The 20,951-nt window shown below is 49.1% G+C and overlaps 1 non-coding gene and 2 pseudogenes across 1 annotated transcript; 2 read left to right on the plus strand and 1 right to left on the minus strand.

The window, feature by feature from the left end:
• The first annotated feature begins 4,061 nt into the window (after positions 1-4,061).
• LOC113834841 lies at positions 4,062-6,507 on the plus strand (annotated as a pseudogene).
• Positions 6,508-17,058: 10,551 nt separating this feature from the next.
• Positions 17,059-17,679, plus strand: LOC113834816 (annotated as a pseudogene).
• Positions 17,680-20,572: 2,893 nt separating this feature from the next.
• Positions 20,573-20,651, minus strand: Mir146b (microRNA mir-146b). The gene has a single exon (NR_105125.1). It is a non-coding gene; the product is annotated as a microRNA mir-146b (primary transcript).
• Between the last annotated feature and the right edge of the window lie 300 nt (positions 20,652-20,951).

Below are 20,951 nucleotides of genomic sequence, written 5' to 3' on the forward strand. Positions count from 1 at the left end.
CAATCCCAAATTTTAAAATGCTGAGGGCTGCAGAGATGGCTCAGTGGTTAAAGAGCACTGGCTGCTCTTCCAGAGGACCTAAGTTCAAATCCCAGCACCACATGGCAGCTCACAACTCTCTGTAGCTCCAAGATCTGACAATCTCACACAGACATACATGCAGGCAAAACACCAATGCACGTAAAATCACATAAATACATTATTAAAAGGCTGAGGAACTTGGCCAATGTCATACAGCAAAAGGGAAGTGGGTTCGAATCCAGACTTTTATGTCCTTTTCTTCTCAAATCCTATAAATTTTCCCCCTTTCAAATGTGGACTTTTTGCCCTCCAGCTGTGAGCAAATATGCAGTTACTTTATGCCATCAGTTTGTGTCATCTGTTATGGGAGCCTAATGACACCGATGGTGATTCTCAGAGAGCCCCTGACCTCTTCCCAAGGCTGCAAGGCTCAGAGGTTACACAGGCTGTCCCCCACCAGTCATATCCTCTTTGGCTCTGCCCTAGTCTAGCAGAAGGAACAACGCTTCCAAGGGCCTGTCCTCACCCCAGGCCCCAGCCTGCCACCCCCCCCCACCATGCCTGCAAGATGTCTGCACAAGCCCCCTTTCCTCTGACAAGGCCTTTGTCCTTGCCGGTTCTTTCCATGGACAGCCCCCACCCCACCCCAATCTGTGCCTGCCATCCTTATGAACTAGCATGGGATCCAGACCTCTCCAACTATTGGGACCACCGGGGTAATACTGTAATCCCAGATATCTAGGAAGCTACAGCAGAAAGGTTTAAAGTTCAAGGCCAGTTTGGGCAATTTAACGAGACCCTCTCTTAAAGAAGTTACCTTCTGCACCCGACTAGTCTAGGGAAAAATTGAAAATAAAAAGATAAATAAATGAAAAGTAAAACAGTTGGATGGGCTAGCAGGGAGGTGGTGGTGCACACAGCTTTAATCCCAGCACTCGGGAGGCAGAGGCAGGCAGATCTCTGAGTTCAAGACCAGCTTGGTCTACAGAGTGAGTTCCAGGATAGCCAAGGGTACATAGAGAAACCCGGTCTCAAAGGCCAGGCATGGCATGGTTGTGCATGCATTCAAGTCTTTAGAATTCAAAGACGCAGGCAGATCTCTGGGTTCAAGGCTAGTCTGGTCTACATAGTGAGATCCTGTTTCAACACACATACTCTCATATACACACACACAACACAGACACACACACATACACACACACTCATACACAGAGACTCACTCACGTGCACTTTTTTTTTTTTTTTCAAGATAAGATTTCTCTTTGTAGCTTTGGCTGTCCTAGAGCTCACTTTGTAGACCAGGCTGGCTTTGACCTCACAGAGATCCACCTGCCTCTGCCTCCGGAATGCTGGGATCAAAGGCGTGCACCACCACTGCCTGGCTCATACACACACACACACACACACACACACACACACACACACGGCACAGAAAATGTGGCTTCATGACCTTTGGGACCATAAAGCAAAATGTCACCTCCATTAGTATCCATAACTCAAGTCACTATCGCTGTGGCAGATTGAATGAGAATAGCCCTCATAGGCTCATATATTTGAATGCTTAGCCATCAGAGAATGGAACAGTTTGAAAGGATTAAAAGGAGCAGGGCATTGGTGGCACACACACATTTAATCCCAGCACTCGGGAGGCAGAGGCAGATCTCTGGGAGTTCGAGGCCAGCCTGGTCTACAGAGTGAGTTCCAGGACAACCTCCAAAGCTACTCAGAGAAACCCTGTCTCGAAAAACCAAACAACAACAAAAAGGACTAAAAGGATTAGAAAGTGTAGCTTTATTGGAGGAGGTTGCTGTGGAATATTCCTGTACACTGTGTAAATTATGCTTTAATTGGTTTAATAAAGAAGCTGAATGACCGGGGGCTGGAGAGATGGCTCAGAGGTTAAGAGCACTGACGTCTTTTCCAGAGGTCCTGAGTTCAAGTCCCAGCAACCACATGGTGGCTCACAACCATCTGTTATGAGATCTGGTGCCCTCTTCTGGTGTGCAGATATACATGGAAGCAGAATGTTGTATACATGATAAATAAATAAAATCTTAAAAAAAAAAGAATCACAGCTTCACGGGGTTAAACAAATGAAATATAAAATAACACATCTTTGCATCATTAAACAAATATACCAGAGCATAAACAAATTTAACACACCTTAAAATAATATTCCACTACAGGGGAAATTAGAGCTGACTTAACAAAATACAGTAAGCATTGAACTAATACTCAGGACACCCTGAGTGCTGAGCCAGGCACAAGGCAGATACTCAAAAACTAGCTTTTTCTTTCTTGAGACAGTGGAACATTAGACCAGGAACTCACAGACCTGTCTGCCTCTACTCCCAAGTATAGCTTTTTCTTAGGGAGGACTGGGTCAGAGTTAGTGGGATATCCAGGACTCAGGCTGCCTTCCAAAATAAGGGTGTAGAAGAAAAACTTGGGCACAGGGGGGAGTCAGAGAGGAAGCCTGCAAACAAGAGCACCCAGAATGAACTCCAGAGATCACACACACACACACACACACACACACACACACACACACACACCACAAACCTCAGGTGGAGACGCAGCTTTCCATACAGCTGAGCCAGCCCTGGAGACGGGGGAGGATGACTGTGTGCTGATGCTCCCTAGCCTGTGCTTCTCCCCGGATTCCACCCCCCCACCAGCTAACAGCCTTGCTCCAACCCTCTATCCACTTCACAAGAGAACAGGGGCCCCACAAGGACAGCGTGGGGCCCACACTGCTCTAGTTGCATAAGCTGCCTATCATATAACCTGTAACCCGCAACCAGGCTCACCACTCCCTTACATACTTCACCTTACAAGAGCTGGGGGCCCGTCCTGGGAGTAGCCTCGTTGGTGGCCTTGGGCCAGCTACTCCCTCTTCCCAGTGGGGAAGTTAAGACCAACTCTCTTAAAGTGGGGTTTAAATGCAAAAGGAACAGAAAGAATCAAGCAGAAAGCCTGGGACATTGAGGACTCTCCATAAGCAATAGCTCTTACCAGGTTTCATGGCCTTTAAGAACCGGCCGGGAGTTGGGGCTACGGCTTAGAGTGTGAAGGCATTTGCTGTCTAAGTGCCAGGATTTGCACTCGATCCATGGAGCCCACATAGAAATGCAAGCTGAGGTGCTCGAGGGATGGCCCGGTGGCTAGGAACATTATCGTTCTTGTGTGAGACCCAGGCTTAGTTCCCAGCACCCACATGGCACCTCACAACCACCTGGAATTCCACTTCAGGGGATCCACTGTCTTATGACCTCCATGGGTTCCTGCGTGCAGATGGTGCACACACATACACTCAGGCAACACACTTACTGGTAAAATTAAATATTTGGGAGGGTTGCGGTTTGAGACAGGGTTTCTCTGTGTAACAGCCATGGCTGTCCTCAAACTCACAGAGATCCACCTACTTAGGCCTCCCAAGTGCTGTGATTAAAGGCATGAGCCACCCCTGCCTGGCTAAATAATTCTTACCAACAACAACAAAAAGTGTTCTTGGGTGACCTATAAGGTGCTGGAGCCAAGGGTCAAAATCGGTTTTGTGTACAGATCTCAACACATCTCACGTCACACGGTCTCAGTCCATGCCCAGGCTAAGGTGTTCATCTCCAGGCCCCGCCAGGTACTGTCTACCTTTTCATGTGCCTGTTTCCTTACCTCCTTCCAGCCCACGAGGGGCTTAAGAGCAAGGCTAGGCCAGCCCTACTGCAGTCCTCCCAAGCTCCTGTGCACACAGCAAGAGCTCAATTAATACCTGCTCAGTCTATTGTCCCTAAAAGGCCACTATGGGTGTCCTCTGCCCTAGAAAGGGCGGTCATTGGAAAACTGCCAGAGCCCACATCGGTGTTCTGATCATCTATGGGAGTTGGAAAAACAGTAGCAACCCAGAAACCGTATTGTCCCTCTAAGTGAAACTTGTGGAGCAAGGCCACAGATGGACAGACGACAGAGGGGAGTGTTGAAAACAGCCAAGAGTAACATTTATTACACTTGATCCAAGGACACAGCACCATGCTAAGAAAACAATGTCGGCAGAACGTGGCCCAGCCAGTGAAAGCGGTGGGACTGGAAGACCCAAGCCTCCAGCAAGATTCTATCAAGCCGGAGGGCACCAAGTGAGTAAGGGAAACACTTCTCTTAGGAGCCCTCCAGCAACTTGCAAAACCTCTCACCCAGCTCTCCAGGAAAGACTAGCAATTCCCTGCAACCCCTGGTGAGTCTAAGCAGGGGTTGCTGATGGAACTGGGGGAGGAAACCAAGGATGCAGGCTGGGAATGAAGACCATCACAAGCAGGGTGGGTGTGGCTTCCCCTGCCTTCAGAAGGCGCCGGCTGTAGAGACCCCGGGGAGGTGGGGGGGGGGGGAACAAGCTACCAAATAACTGGTATTCAACTACTAGGTCGAGGCTGAACGTGATCACCAACTAGCCATGGGAGTTTATTCCCACATCTGTGGAGAAAGCAAATCTATTTCCTGCCTAGGGGGTGCGGGCGAGGGGGTAATCAAATTTACAGGTGGAAGTCCTAATAGCAAAGCAAATATGAGGCGTGCCATTTTCTCAGTAAGCAGCTGACGGGGTTGTTTGCTCGACCTCCTTGTTTCACACCGTCCCCCGTCCCCCCCATATCTTCAGAGCCCTGGGAGAGCTGCTTCAGGGCCCTGTTCTCTCCCCCAAATTAACAAGTTGACACTCCTCGGGTGAAAGGGACTTTCTCCCTCCTTCACAGAATTCTTTGGTGTCACAGATTCACCTCAGAATCACAGAATCACTTAAGTCCCCGAGGCATTGGAAATCAACCCAGGGGATTTTTACTCAGAAACACGTGTAATGGTTTTCACTACGTATTAAAACCACATTAATTCCCCAGCACCAAGGCTCAGGCCTCACCCAGACCACTAAACTGGGGTCTCTGGAGGTGATGCCCAGCATAATTTTTGCAAGCTTTCCAAGTGGCTCTACTGTGCCACCAGGGTCATTAGGACCATTAGGTCAGTCAGTGGACCCCGGCCTGACCCACCGCATCCGCGAACTCGCATTCCTCTGGGGACAAGCTAGACACTGCACCCCCTTTCCTTACCTCAACAGAGCCCTTCCGCGGGGATTCTGCGCTCGCCCCTTGAACCTGACCCCAGAATTTCCCAGTCCACAACCTGACACCGCAGGGAACCCCGCAAACTGTCCCAGTGACTCCCACAGCGCAATGCATCCCCGCCCCTCCTTCGGGCTTCTCGTCTGTATCTGAGCGGCCCCGGGGGCGGGCCGCGCGCGGGCCAGCAGCTCACCGCGGTCCTGGCCGGGATGCGGGATTCCGGGGTAGCGGGGAGCCAGGTGCCGGCCAGTGCGCCTGCGCGCTACCAGCCTCGGGCTTCCCGGGCCTCTCCCTCCGCCCCGTCCCCGCGATTGGCTGCGCGCTCTCCCGACCGCAGCTCGGGCAGGTGACCGCGCCTGACGCCGGCGCTGCCATGTTTGTCGTGGGCCTTGCCCTTAGGGACCCAGAAGAAAATGGGCATCAGCAACCAGGTTGCCTGGACTCCTGGCCGACTCATGCCCTGCTTTTACCTCCACGAGAACTGTCATTTCAGCTCAAATCAATTTGCCCCTGGGACGCTCCCCTCCCTTCGCTGTCCCTAATTCAGAGGGCGAGCATCTAGCGCCGTCTGAAGGCCCCGCTGAGGCAGATAGATGTTCCCGGCCAGGGACTATCGAAGACTGGATTGTGAACCCTGTGAGGACGCAGCCCTGCTTGAGCTTGGGGGATCGGATCCCAGGAGGAGCCGGGGGATATCAGGCACAGGGGCTGGGCCGGCATGGTGGCAGTAATAAGAATTAAAAAGGCAATCTCGATGGCACAGCTGCAAGCCATAGCTTCTCCAGGACTCCTCCGGGAACACCGGCCAGGGAGCCACCCCAATTGCTGCCGCTTCACACCTGGGACCTTCCTTCACTACCCAGATCCAAGCAGCCTTCGGGGGCCACGGCTTCGGCTTCGAGTGGTGGCTGATCCCAGGGCCGGCCACCAGCTCCTCACAGAGGCAGCTCTGTCAACCTGCCCACGCTGTAACAGACGCTCCTCTGCGCTCTCTGGACATTACCACCCCGTGCCCAGTGCGTCGGAGTGCGCCCAGTGCGGATGCTGCGCACCGCATGCGTGGCTCCATCTCCCGCGAGAGCCCAAGGGAGGTTAAGCCGGATCTTAACTTCTACAGAGACCAGAGGAGATTGGGAAGGAGGAGATTGGGAAGCAGCTGGCTGCTGCCGAGAAGGCTGTGACCATGAGGAGTTCCAGGGAATGGGCCGCTCCAGCTCCTGAGGTCATCGATGCTCAGCCAAAGGGTGTGCAGGTGCCCTCCACGCCCATCCAGCAGTCCCCTGCTGAAGACCGCAGTGCTCAGCCAGCCACTGAGGACTGGTCAGCAGCTCCCACAGTGAAGGCCACCGAGTGGGTTGGAGTCACCATTGAGTGGCCCTGAGCTGCTCTGCAGACACCTGAGAAGGGGCGGGGGGCGGGGTGGAAGGAAAATAAAGTTCTGAAAAATTTTTTAAAAAGAAAGAAAAAGAAGAGGAGGAGGAGGAGAAAGCCATGCCTGGTGGTCTGGTGGTGCTGGCTTGTAATTCTTTTTGTTGTCGTTTTTGTTTTATGAGACAAGTTTTCTCTATGTAGCTCTAAAGTCCTGGAACACACTATGCAGACACAAAAACAGGGCTAGTGATACACACAAATAAAATATAAGGAATACTGAGCCTCTCACTATGTACCTTGCAAAATAGGTACACTGTTTTCAATGCATTTTCCTCAAATTATACATGGGAAGTAGATGCTATTATCTCCACTTACAGCTTAAAATAACCACCAGGTGGTCATTGACCTACTCCTTTAATCCCAGCACTAGGGAGGCAGAGGAAAGTGGATCTCTGAGTTCAAGGCCAGACTGGTCTATAGAGTGAGTTTCAGGACAGCCAAGTCTGTAGGTGGATTTTTCTGTCCCACCTGCCAGCTCCCAAATAACTACATGGAGACTTAGTATATAAATACTAATTATGAAAGCTCAGCTGATAGATTAGGCTGTTCCTAACTATGCCTTATTACTTAAGTTAACCCATTTCTTTAAATCTACATTCTTTTACATGATTCAGTTACCTTTATTTTGTAATGTCCATGCTGCTTGCCCTGTGTCCCTGGCATTCAGCTTTTTATTAAAGCTTTGCATCTTCAAAGTATACAAAGAGATTATTCCACATTTCCCCATTTTTGTCTAAATAAAACAGAAAGGTTTTGCTGGGTGGTGGTGGTGCACGCTTTTAGTCCCAGCACTTGGGAGGCAGAGGCAGATGAGTCTCTGTGAGTTCAAGACCAGCTTGGTCTACAAAGCAAATTCCAGTACTGTTACACAGAAAATCCTGTCACATACACAAAAAAGGGAAAGGTTTTAACTCTAGCATGTTTATTAATAAAACAACTGGGGTTGGAAAAGGGATGGCGTTATCATTTGGACTACTTCCTGCTGAACTGGGCTGTCAAAGTTCATGGGACGACCTTCATCTTCTTTGTCTGTTGTGTCCAGGTGTTGCAGTTCTCTGGCTTTGTAGCTAGGGACAGGTAATCCTGCAACAGCAACTGGTTGAAAGTCTGGTTAGAAACCCTTTGGACTTGTTGTTGAAGAAATCTAGACAAGTTTCTAAGGCAGGACGCCACTAGTAGGATCAAGAGAGAGAAGAGGGGTTAGGAAAGGTAGCATCCAGTTCCATATTGGACTATCAGTGACCCACTGGCCAGAGGCATCAAGCTGTCCCTTATGTTTTTGAAGGTCTCTCTGAAGCTGTTGAATCTTAGCTTTTACTATACCTGATTGATTAACATAGAAGCAACATTCAGGATACACTGAAGGGTGAGGATAGTCTGAGCTACCTGTTTGAAACCCTGGATGGGTTGCGAGGAAAGCCTGTGGTACATATTCAGGGAAGTAGTCAGTCCTGCTGCCCCAGTGGCTATACCTGCAGTTATGCCCAGGGCTGCCAGAAGGGGCGTGACCTGGATTGCTCATGTCGGGCTGTGCTGCTATAAATTCAGTGATGGGAACTGGCTAGGGCTCTTCCTCAGGTACCACCCCTAATTTAGGGAAAAGGAACAGCAGGTGGGCAGTGTGCCCACAGAGAATTGAAATGCACCGTGAACGTTTGGACATAGGGCTGTGTGGTGGTGCTAAGCGCTGTGGTATTAATGCAGTCTGCAGAATCCAGCCCACAAGGTGTGGGCTGCGATACTAAAGAGAGAGACGAGGTAATGTTTGGCTCAGAGCAGTTTACAAGTGGCAAGGTAGGAAAGTGTGATAAGATATTGGGTGAGGGCACAAATGGTGGCTGTGAGTTTGACCCAGGAGGGACACACAACCAGCATTCCTCAAAGTGGTTAGGCAAAGCATGATTCAATAGCTGATAGACAGAGATTAAGGTTTGAAACAAGCCAGGCAGTGGTGGTGCACACCTTTAATCCCAGCACTTGGTAGGTCGAGGCAGGCAGATCTCTAAGACCAGCCTGGTTCCAGGACAGCCTCCAAAGCCACAGAGAAACCCTGTCTAGGAAAAAAAAAAGTTTGAAACAAGAGATGGTATGACAGGGAGGCAGGATCAGTATCATCAAAAAGGGGTGACATTGGGGAAGTAAGAACCTTTGAGGAGCTTTGGACAACTTCTTCTACTGTGTCTATACCTAGGGTTTGAGAAAGTGGGATGTGTACCCTCTGTATTTTGAGCGTGCCTGATGGGCAGCTGTAATAAAGTCTTTGCTATAGTAAAGTCTACCAATGGCCCCTGTCTCCCATCTGGGGTGCCATGTGCCTTTAATCAGAATATAAAAAATTCCCCATTCTGCGTAAAAGGTAGAGTGCGTTCCTGAATATGTGTTGTGTCTCTTACAGGACCAATAAGGGCAACCTCCATAAGTTTTGGCCAGCATTCACAGTAATCTCTGGTCTGATCATAGAGCAAACAAGCATAGGGGGTAGGTGTTTCAGAAATGGATTTAGGTGTTATAGGAATAAGTACCTCCTTTTTGTAACCAACTAGAGGAGAACTAAGTCTCCTGGGTTGATTTGGAGAGGGAAAGGGATTAGGATGGGGCTGAGGCAGATGATGGTAGGTAAAGTTCCAAAGAAGAGTGTGAAGATAGTGTAACAGGGGGCAGGAAGGTGATCGGGGGACAACTGAGACTCGAGGCCAGGAGGCATAACTGACCGTCCATACAAGAGCTCAAAAGGGGAGATGGGGGCTTCTTTGAAAGCACTCTTAGTCGCAGGAGAGCCAATGGCAGGAGTTTTATCCAATCTGTGTGAAGGAAGTTCTTGGGAGTTTGATAAGGATATTTTTGAGAGAACAATTAGTTTGTTTAACTTTGTCTGAAGACTGGGGATGGCTGGGGATATGGAAATGCCATGGGATGTTAAGGGCTCTGGTTAAAGATTTCAGAATTTGAAAGGTAAACTCAGAGTCATTATCTAATTGAAGGGACGTTGGAACTCTGAAACGGGAGATGATCCTCCTAAAAAGGAGGTCAGAAACTGTGATCTGTTATTAGTGGTGAGAGAAGCTTCTACCCATCCTGAGAAAGTATCCACTAGGAAAAAAAAAGGGATCGGAAGCATTAAAATGTAGGCTCGTGGGAGAAGTCGACTTGAGCTGCCCGTCTGATCCAGGGAGGGAGCCCCTGGCTTGACGAGTGGGGAAAGGGAGACGCTGATGCCCAGAGGTAGAGGTAGAATTAGAATTGACAAATTTTATAAGAAACAGTGATAGTCTTTAGATAGGATAGATCCTCAGAGATAGGCTGTAAATAAGTTTAAATAAAATGGGACAAAGCCTGACTATTAGGGTGAAAGATCTGGTGCAGATAGCATAAAATTTGTTGGGTATCTGGAGGTGGTGATGGAGGCATGGGCTGTAAAATGAGAGTGCCTTGTGGCGTGTGAGGGGGACCCAGGCCCCTGAGAGTCGAAACTCTAGCTGCATTATCAGTTCGGTTATTTCCCTTGGAAATAGGACTGTCCAGGTATAAATGGGTTGGGGGGGCTCAGTACAAGTAAAGGCAAAGACATTCTGTGACTGGGGGTCCAGAGGACTAGAAAAGAAGGCATCCTTGAGGTCACTGGCAGAGCAATGAGAGGTTTCTGAGGGAATGGTGGAGAGGAGAGTTTAAGGATGAAGGGCAACTACTGCTGAGTTGATAAGCTGGAGATCCTGGACCAGGTGGTAGGCTCTATTGGGTTTTTTAACTGCAAGTATGGGGGTACTAAAAGGGGAAGAAGTGGGGCTCAGAATATTCTTTCTTAGGAGGTTAAAGATGAGACTTTGGAGTGAAAGTGGGTATTGAGCCTTGGTTATATATTTGGTGGGGTTTTGTAGTCAAATGATGAGAGGGGTGTGATATTTGGTGAGCGGGGTTGTCAGTGTCCCATAGCTGAGGATCTACCTGAGAGGTTGGTAACGGCAGAAGTGTGTCAGATTGTGTGGTTTGGAGAAGGGGAACAGAACGGCTGGTGAGCCTGGGGTCAAGCAGATGTGGGGAGCAAAAGAAATAAAGGCTCCTATTTGGGCTACAAGGTCCCTTCCCAGCAATGGGATGGGACAGGTTGATATCTCTAGAAAGGAATGGGTAAGGGGGATATCTGTGCCCCCATTCTAGAAAACACCATCCAAGAATATAAGGACATGATCCAAGGTGCCATCTGATGGAAGAAAGACACACGACACAGGATTGCTGAGTGAAATGTATTCCAGAACCTACTGACATAGGGGTGACACCAAGACCACTGGGTCCCTCCAATGTGAGTCAGAGGGAGGCTTGAACATTAGGAGAAAAGAAACTTCATCCTAGCCAGAATGCCCTTTGGTGTTTTTTATTACTGTTTACTCTTTTAGGGGAACCACCCAACTCCCAAATAAATGGTACAGTGTTTTATTTTTACTTATGAATGCCTGGTTTTAGCTTGGCTTGTTTCTTGGCCAGCTTTTCTAAACTTAACCCGTCTACCTTTCACCCCTGGGCTTTTCTCTTTTCTTATTTCTGTACGCCTTACTTTCACTCTCACTCCGTGGCTGGCTGGGGGGCTGGGGGGCTAGGTGGCGGGCCTAGACTCCTCCTCTCCTTGTTGTCTGCTCCTTCCTTCTGCTCTTTTGTTCTTCTCCCCCTTCTTTCTCCTTCAATTTATTTTCTCTGCCTGCTAGCCCTGCCTATCCTTTCTCTTGCCTTGCTATTGACCGTTAAACTCTTTATTAGAACATTGGGTGTTTTAGACAGACAAAGAATCATAGCTTCAGAGAGTTAAACAAATAAAGTATAAACAAAAGCAACACATCTTTACATCATTAAACAAATGTTCCAGAGCATAAAGAAATATAACACACCTTAAAATAATATTCTATAACAGTCCCTGCTTTATATACCCCCCCTTTTTTTCTTTGAGACAGGGTTTCTCTTTGTAGCCTTAGCTTTCCTGGACCTTGCTCTGAAAACCTGGCTGGTTTATTTATTTATTTATTTATTTATTTATTTATTTATTTTATTTCATATAGAATGTCCTGCCCGCATATAAGGCTGCAGACCAGAAGAGGGCACCAGATCTCATTATAGATGGTTGTGAGCTACCATGTGGTTGCTGAGAATTGAACTCAGGACCTCTGGAAGAACAATCAATGCTCTTAACCTCTGAGTCATCTCTCCATCACCAACCTTGCTGGTCTTGAATTCAGAGATCTGCCTGCCTCTGCCCGCAGAGTTCTGGGGTTAAAGGCATGTACCACCATGCCCAGATCTATCTTTAAAAATATTTCTTTCGATTTATTATTGTATGAATGTTTTACTTGCATGTATGTTTGTGTCCTATGTTCATGTCTAATGCCCATAGAAGACAGAACGGAGTGTCAGATCTCTTGGGACTGCAGTTACAGACAGTTGTGAGCCACCATGTTGGTGTTAGAAGTTGGACTTGTGTCCTTTACCAGAGCAAATGTTTTTTTTAAACCACTGAGCCGATTCTCCAGCACTACCACCCCCACCCCCACCCCCACTTTATCTTCAGCTAGTGTCAGAGTCCAGCACACTGCTGGCACCAAGGTCTGCTTGTAAAGCTCGGCATGCCATTCTAATGGTTCATCTGTTTCTAATGTGCTGGTGTGGTATTGTTTATGATCAAATGAAGCTTGCCTGGAGATCAGAATGCAAAGCTAATCACAGCCATAGAGGCCAGGTAGTGGTGGTACACACCTTTAATCCCAGCAGCCACACTAGTTAGCCATAGAAGCTGGGCAGTGGTGATGGTGCATGCCTTTAATTCCAGGATTCAGGAGACTAAAGCAGATGGATCTCTGTGAGCTTAAGGTCACCTTGGCCTATATGAGAGTGAATCAGTCTAAAAAGAGAAACAGCTCACACAAAGGTGATCTCAGCACTTGGGATCCCATGCCTGTAATCCCAGCACTAGAGAGGTATATAAAACAGGAGCAGGGCCATGCTGAGGATTTGTGGACACAGGATCGCCCCAGGCTTGGTAGAGATAAGAGTTCTCTAGTGGTTGGCTGCTTTGCTTCTCTGATCTTTAGTTTGAACCCCAATATCTGTCTCTGTGTTTTGTTTTATTTTGTTTTGCGTGTGTGTGTGTGTGTGTGTGTGTGTGTGTGAGTGTGTGTGTGTGTGTGTGTGGTGTGTTGCATGCTGGAAAACGATTCAGGAAAATCTTTGCAGGACAATCATCACAGCTACAATTCAAGATGGCTGCAGTCAAGTCAAGTTCAATCTATTCACCTTGCCTAAGCCACACACATTTATCCCTTCTAAATTTAAAGTTGCTAAAACCCTTGCTGCTCCAAAGTGCTCTCCTCATCAGAGAATGATCATTTCTCTCCCATTCTTACCCCTTATCTCCATGGACGTTTTCCTGGTTGTCAGAAGAGGACCAAAATCTAGCGTTTGACCCATTGTAAATGTTACAGGTTTTTTTCCTGACTTCCTATGTCTGGACAGTGTAAACTTTCACTTCAAAGCAAACCTTGAGTCTTTCCTTAATCATCCTTGGGAATAAAATGGTGGAGTGGGGAGGGCTCTCAAGAACAGCTTTGAAAAGTGACCCAACAGGAAAGACCATGGGCCCTTCCTGATGGGCTTTCTGTCCCATGGTTACACTCGGGGCCCCTCAGCATCTGGATGATGGAGGCAATGTGGCAATGCTATAAGTTGCTATGACGCTGGAGGCAAAATCCTCTGCCAGACTCCTTCATTCCTGGAGCACACAGAAGCATCCTTGAGATTCTCTCCCAGGCCTTCCCCCTCCTTGTTCTAGGCTCTACCATGTTCCGTTGTCTAAGAGCTCTTCATTCTTGTTTCTTAGGGCATTTTTTCTCAGGGCTTCTACTTTGCTCATCAGTGAGGCTTGGATCACAAGGTTCCCTGACCAAAATCTACTAAGGAAGCTATATTTCCAAATGCCTCACAAGATGCTGAGAGGAAATACCAAGTGTGTATCACCGGGTTGGGGAGAGAGAACATGATGCAACATTCAAACCAGCTTAAACAAAAAAGGAGTTTATTGGTCTGGGTTAACTGTACCACCATGACTCATTTACCATAATCAAAATGCAAGTTCTTTCTGCCTCTTGCCTTCATTTCTTCTGACTCCACATTCAGTGACTGAGCCCCTGGGCTAACCAGAATTGCACAGCTGGAACCTGCTGCAAAAAGGGGGAAAGGGGCTGGAGAGATAGCTCAGAGATTAAGAGCACTGCCTATTCAGTTCCCAGAACCTACATGACAGCTTACAACCATCCATAGTAACTCCAGCCCTTCTTCAGCCCTCCATGGGCTCTTGCATACACATGATACACAGACATATACTCAGGCACACACACATGTATAAAATTAAATGAATATTTTAAAAGATTTATTTATTATGTATACAGTGTTCTGTCTACATATATTCCTGCAGGTCAGAAGAGGGCATCAGATGTCACTACAGGTGGTTGTGAGCCACCATGTGGGTGCTGGGAATTGAACTCAGGACCTCTGGAAGAGCAGTCAGTGCTCTTAACCTCTATGTCATCTCTCCAGCCCCAAATGGATAAATATTTTTAAGATAAGAAAGTGTAGCATTCCCCAAATATGAGAATTGGGGTGAATAAACACTGACTTACAGCTTGATCCCTAATCCCCTCATTGTGCCTAAACACTCCCAGCCCAGCAAAGCACGCAGGTAAGGATGCAGGCACCAATAACAAAATGCAGGTTCTTCCCTTCTCAGCCTCAGCTTGAGCTTGCTGACATGTATCCGTTCACCAACCAGGTGAGACGAGATATCCCTGAGGAAGCACAAACAGGTAGAAAAGCTGACCCATCCATGTGACCTGTCACTCACATCTAGGCTGTGGTGAGATCCACCCATGGGTAACCCTGGATAGTCCTCAGGTGCTTGTTGCAGGGGGACAAAGATATATTATAAGTTATATAAATAGGAGTCCTTTTGGTGTTGTGAGAAACTGAAAATGAAATGGCTTAGAACAAGACAAATGTAACAACTACGAAAGTTGAAAGTCTGAAATGGGTCCCAGTGACTAAAAGAAAGGTGTTGGCTCGTCTCTGTTCCATTCTGCAGGCTTTTGGAGTCGAATCTCTTGTGTCACCCTTTCTCGTGGATAAAGTCTTCTCTGACCATGGCATCAGTATGACTCTGGCCTCCCTCTTCAATGTTTGAAGTCCTGATAGTTACACTGGGTTCATATGTAAATCAGAACACTCTCTTAAAATTTATCATTTTATTTGTAAGTTTGCTTGCAAGAATCTGTGCAATAAATACATGTAGGAATCCTTAGAGGCCAGATGCCCTAAACCTGGAGTTGCAGGTGGCTGTTAACCACCATGTAGGTGCCGGACTTTATTATAAAGGGATGGAAGTTGCTACGGACTACAGAATTATGCAGCGAGAGCTCAGCTAACAAAATCACAGAGCTAACCCACCAGGATCATCCGATGGAGGAGGCCCACACACAGGGCAGTGGGAGTATTTGCTTTATGAATAGTCACGGTCCTTACCGTTAACTCCCTGTGAATCACAGCACTCCCTTTCTATGGTGGGATTCATCCCATAAACCCCAGCAGTGTATTAACCAATTACTGGGCACATTTCCCCTATGCATTGGAATATTGGATGACTCCCTCCAGCAATGTGTGATTCTGGCAAAAAAGTCTTACTCTCTCAACTAGGTCTTCGTATAAACTTAGAAGCCTGTCCCCTGCAGGTATCTTCCTTGGCAGACAGTTGGTCAGTGTTAGTGTCCGGGCAAAGAGACCTCAATTAAAACATTCACAGATGCCCAAGGACAAAAATTACGGCATGAGTAAAGTTGTTGAGCCATAGCCCTCAGAGCTGGAGAACAAGAGGGTCCTGGATTCTCTCTGCCAGCAGATAGGAAAGTCCTCACATTAACCTTAAAGCATGCCTATTCTTCATTTGCCAGTCTACTAACAAAAGATCTGTGTCTTAGAGTTGTCATTGGGCACTGTCCCCTCTCCTGTCTGGTCATGGTTTTGCTCCTGTGGCCTTGGACCCTTGTGTTGTTATGGTAAACAGCTCAGTTCCTTATCACTTCCTCTAGGTATGTGCTGTAGACCAGCGAGAGAAACTTCCTTATCACCTCAAGGGTCCTGAAGGAGAAGAGTTTTTAGAACAGAAGAAGCATGGAGAAGTTAGAAGCAGGACAGGATTAGAGTAGAAATAGAACAATAAAGAGCACAGGAAATAAAGAGCAGGACCCTCAGAGTGTGTGTGAAGTTACTATAGAAATCTTTCACCCCCTCCTTCGCTCCTGAGAAATATTTCACCTTTAGAACCCTGGGTAGGGGCTGGAGCAGGTCTCTTACTCCCTACAGGAAGTGGGGACTGGAGAGATGGCTCAAAGGTTAAGAGCACTGCCTGCTCTTCCAGAGGAGCCAGGTTCAATTCCCAGCACCCACATGGCAGCTCACAAGTGTCTGTAACTCCAGTTCCAGGGGATCTGACACCTTCACACCAATGCACATAACATAAATAAAAGGGGGAAGGTGGAAGTACTCAATGCTCTGAGGAGTGTGTCTGTGAGCTAAGGCCATTGCTGTGAGCTTGGGGTCACTAGGTTTCTTCTCGGTCTGCAGACTTGGCTGGCTCCTAGCCACCTCAAGGTGTTTCTCTTTGCCTAGTAACAAAGAGGTGTGGCTGCTGCAGGCATGGAAGGAAACAGGACTGAAAAGCGGTGCAGAGAAGCTGGACTGTTCTGGCTCTGGAGAATAACCCACTGAAAGAGGCAAGTTAAAGGGGAAATCATATCAGGGGCTGAGGACTCAAAAGGCCAGAGGGGTTGTTTGCTTGAGACAGGGTTTGAGACAGGGTCTCTTGTAGCCTAGACTTCTCAAACACTACGACCCTGAATTCCTGGTCTTCCTGCCTGTACTCTAGTATGTGGTGGGATGGAACCCTGGGCTTTGGGTGGTGATATCTTGCTTGTACAATAGCTGGTGGCAAGCTCCGTTCTCTGACCCCAGACAGGCTTTGTTTTGTTTGTTTGTTTGTTTTGTTTTGGAGACAGGGTTTCTCTGTGTAGCTTTGGAGGCTGTCCTGGAACTAGCTCTTGTACACCAGGCTGGTCTTGAACTCACAGCGATCCGCCTGCCTCTGCCTCCCATGTGCTGGGATTAAAGGCGTGCGCCACCAACGCCCGCCCGGCGACAGGCTTTATTTGTATAAGCAAGATATCACCACAGCTTTGTGCATGTTAAGCACTCTATTAACAGACCTACATCCCCAGCCCTGAAATAACAGATGAGGAGGTGGAGAGCTGAGCCAGACTCAGGAAAGTTTTCTCAAAGCCATCAGACAGTAACGCAAGACCCAGGCCATGAACCAGGGCCAGGGGCGCACAGCATGTGGTGGTTAAGAACTAAGTATCTATCCACCCATCCACCGCAGGTCTGGATCCTGTAAAAATGCTCGCCGCCTGAGGTTCAGGCCATGTACGCCTACGTCTGCCTGCCCCCGGGGGAGGGCGTGTGGCCTCGGCTGCAGCCCCTCACCTACACCTGCCTGCCCGCCCCTCTGCTGCTGCCGCCCATCCAGACCCACAGCTTCTGCAGCCGGCCGGCCGGGCTGAGCGCGGCGCCGCGCGAATTCCACTTCTTCCACGGTGCGAGCGCGGCCCCGGCCGTCCCGCCGCCCTGGTGGCCCTTGCGGCCGCCGGGTGCCGGTGCCGGGACCCTCGGCTCCTCGTCCTCGGCCGCCGCGCCGCCCGTGTAGCGCGCGCCGCCGCCGCAGCCGGGCACCCCGAGGGCAGCCCTGCAGCTGCGCTCGGGGCGCGCGCGGGGCCCCCCCCTGCCGCCGGACGCGGTGCGCCGCCACTTGCGGCGCGTGTACGGCACCTACCCGCGCACCGACGTGCGCGTCACCCGGCGCGGCGGCCAGTTCCTCGTGCGGGCCGCGCCGCGCGTGGGCGAGCCCGAATACCGGGTGGCACGGCGCGTGGTGCACCGACCGGCCGGCGGCGACAGTGGCAACGGCGGGGACAGCCCGGAGGCTCCGGAGGCTCCGGAGGCGGTGCAGCGCGGCCGCCCCAAGAAAAAGCAAGGCGGGCGCTGAGTCCTCACCGCGCCCGCGCCTCCGCCGCCCCCCACCTTCCGTCCCGCACCGTGGTTTCTCATGGACGGTGCGGGAAAGAGGGAAGGGGCTTCTGTCCAAAGGGGCTTGGGGTGAAAGCCGCACCTGGCTCCTCCTGCTCTCCCTCCTTCTCCTTGGCCGTCTGTGTGGGCCCCACTTGTCTTCCTCTCTCCCTTGCACCACAGTTCCCCTCTCCGCGAAACCCAGGGAGCCACAGCAGCCCCCAGCTTGGGAAGGGAAGGGAAGGAAGTGAGGTACCCTGACACCCTGACACCACTACCGCCACCGCCACCGTGCCTGTTCTTCAGCAGCACCGCCGCAGGGCGCAGTCTGCAATCTTACTAGACTTGTCTGCCAGTCTGGAGACCTACGGTGGTCTTGGAGTGTGGGAGTAACTGGAAAATGTCACCAGGTTTACAGCTGGTTCTGAAATTTTCCTAGCCACGTGTCGCCTCTCTGAGCCCTGTCACATCTGTAAAACACATAAAATTAGCCTACCTAGATGTTCAGATGAATGTCGTTGTGTTTTTGTTTTTCAGGATAGGGTTTCTTTGTATGACAGCCCCTAGCTGTCCTGGAACTCACTTTGTAGACCAGGCTGGCCTCGAGCTCAAACTCACAAGAGATCTAGCTCCTGAATACTGGGATTAGAGGCTTGTGTCACCACAGCCGGCTCAAAGCTCACTTTGAAACAAATGAAGTTTACCAGTACATAGTGAGCCCCACAGCAACATAATGTGCTGCCCGTATTCTGCTCCTTTTCCCTCTTCTTGCATCCAGACACTTGAAGTTTTTCAAATACCACCCCACCCCCTTGCTGATTGATGCTCTGCCTCCCTATAGCTTATGCCCTATAATTGCCCCTGGCTTCACATTTTTCCCCATCCTCTCCCCAGCATACAGAAGGAGGAAAACCCTACTACAGGATTTTAGAGACAGATGTTGTCGTCGTCCCCGCCCCCGCAGAGCCCAGCAGAGCCAATGCTTCCTTGTATGATGTCTTTGAACTGAGCTCTTAAATCATAAACACCGGGCTGCCTGAGACTTGAGGGTTTACTTGCTCTTCAAGGCTCCCTGCCTCAGTTTACATTCTGTCAGGACCAGTGATTATAAGAGGATGTTCATGCAAGGTCACATAGTAGAGGGAAATATAGAGGTCCCAGCTCCTGGGACCTGAGCAAAGAAGACCTGATGCTCAGAGCTGCCTTCTCCTGACCTTGCCCTGGCACTACTCAATCCAGGGATCAGGTATGGAGCCATCACACAGAAAGGCCTGACAGATGAATTTCAAGCCCCATTTCATTTGGTAACTGCCCTCACTATTGAATAATGCCCACTCTACGTTTTTTAAAAAAATTGAGGGGCTGGAGAAATCACTCAGTGGTTAAGAGCACTGACTGATCTTCCAGAGGTCCTGGATTCAATTCCCAGCAACCACATGGTGGCTCACAACCATCCGTTATGAGATCTGGTGCCCTCTTCTGACATGCAGGCAGAACACTGTATACATAATAAATACATTTTAAAAAGAAAAAAATTGAACAAGGCACTAGCAAGACAATAAAGGTGATAAAGGCGCTGGAGGCCTAGCCTGAGGATCTGAGTTCAGTACCTGGGACCCACATGATAGGAGAAAACCAACTCCCCCAGGAAGTCTTCTGGCCGCCACAAGCATGCTGTAGCATGCCTATCCCTACACACACACACACACACACACACACACACACACACACACACACACACACTGAATAAATATACTATCTTTTAAAGGAACAGAATAAGAACCATAGTCTCCCACACTTCCTCAGAAGTTTGCTCTGCCAGGTGCCATGCTAGAGCCCTGTGCAGACATCTATCCACTCACTAAAGTTTATACTCACAAATCTTTGATGGTAATGCAATTATTATTTCCATTTATATTCAAGGAAACTGACTCAGTTCTATATAGGTTACAAAATGAGACTGTAGCCAAGCAGTAGTGGCACACGCCTTTAATCCCAGCACTTGGGAAGCAGAAGAAGGTGGATCTCAGTGAGCTCCAAGCCAGACTGGTCTACAGAGTGAGTTCAAGGGTAGGCAAAGATACACAGAGAAACCCTGTCTCAAATTTTTTTAAAAAAATGAGAATGAGCCAGGCAATGGTGGCTCATGCCTTTAATCCCAGCATTAGGGAGGCAGGGCAGGCAGATCTCTGTGAATTCAAGACCAGCCTGGTGTACAAGAGCTAGTTCCAGGACAGGCTCCAAAGCCACAGAGAAACCCTGTCTTGAAACACACACACACACACACACACACACACACACACACACACACACACTGAGAGTATAACTTGATTGACTTTAATCTCTAGGTCAAATTCCTCTTCATACATGAGACACATGCAAAAAAAATGCATGGAATGTTTGTTGAGGGAGCCTCCATGTGCAAAACACTGGGTTAGATACTACCAGGGTAAGGGTTTATGAATCTATTCCACTGGGAAGTTGAAAGAGGCCTCAGAGGACAGACAGGACTCTGATAGATAGTGATGAGGAAGAGGGGACCCAAGAAGAGCTGAGCAGGAGACAGCAAGAGAGAGAGAGAGAGAGAGAGCATGGCAGCAGCTGGAGGACTGACAGCACCAGACACAGGGAGGTGGAGGCAGGAAGGTTAGGAGTTCAAGGCTAGCCTTGGCTGTACAGGTATCCTGGGCTATAGAAGACCCTGTCTGGGGGGGGGGAGAAAGGAGTGAGGGAGGAGGATTGATTCGGTTGGGAAGCCACTGAAGCCTTTGAGTACAAGAGTACCCCAAGCCGATGCTATTAAAGAGAACCTTCTGGGCAACTGTCAGTGAGAACCATCTGGTTCCCTGTAGCTTTGGTACTGACGAGATAGCACAACCGGGCACCAGAACTGAGTCCCTAGGGCATTTGCTAGAGCTCACAGCCTATGGAATTCAGTTCTCAGAGCCAGGTGGCCAACGTTCTCTCAGCCGGGATGCTGCCCTCCGGGGCACCAGGTTTTGTGGTAAGTACCTTGAGCCATCTCATTGGTCCCCTTCTGCAAATTTTCCCCCAAACCCAACATGGACAAATTGAGATTCAGGATATAGCCTGGGATCTCAGAATACTTCCTACCCCCTCAGTGGTGGGGTGCTAAACTTGGAGCTGAAAATGGGATCCCACAGCTAGAAAAGTGGATAAGAACTGGAGGGGACAGGCTCAGGGTATGGCAGGGACTGGGTAATGGCTGTGGGTCCCTTTATTGCCTGTCCA

Source organism: Cricetulus griseus, chromosome 3, assembly GCF_003668045.3.
Source record: "Cricetulus griseus strain 17A/GY chromosome 3, alternate assembly CriGri-PICRH-1.0, whole genome shotgun sequence".
Lineage (NCBI taxonomy): Eukaryota > Metazoa > Chordata > Mammalia > Rodentia > Cricetidae > Cricetulus > Cricetulus griseus.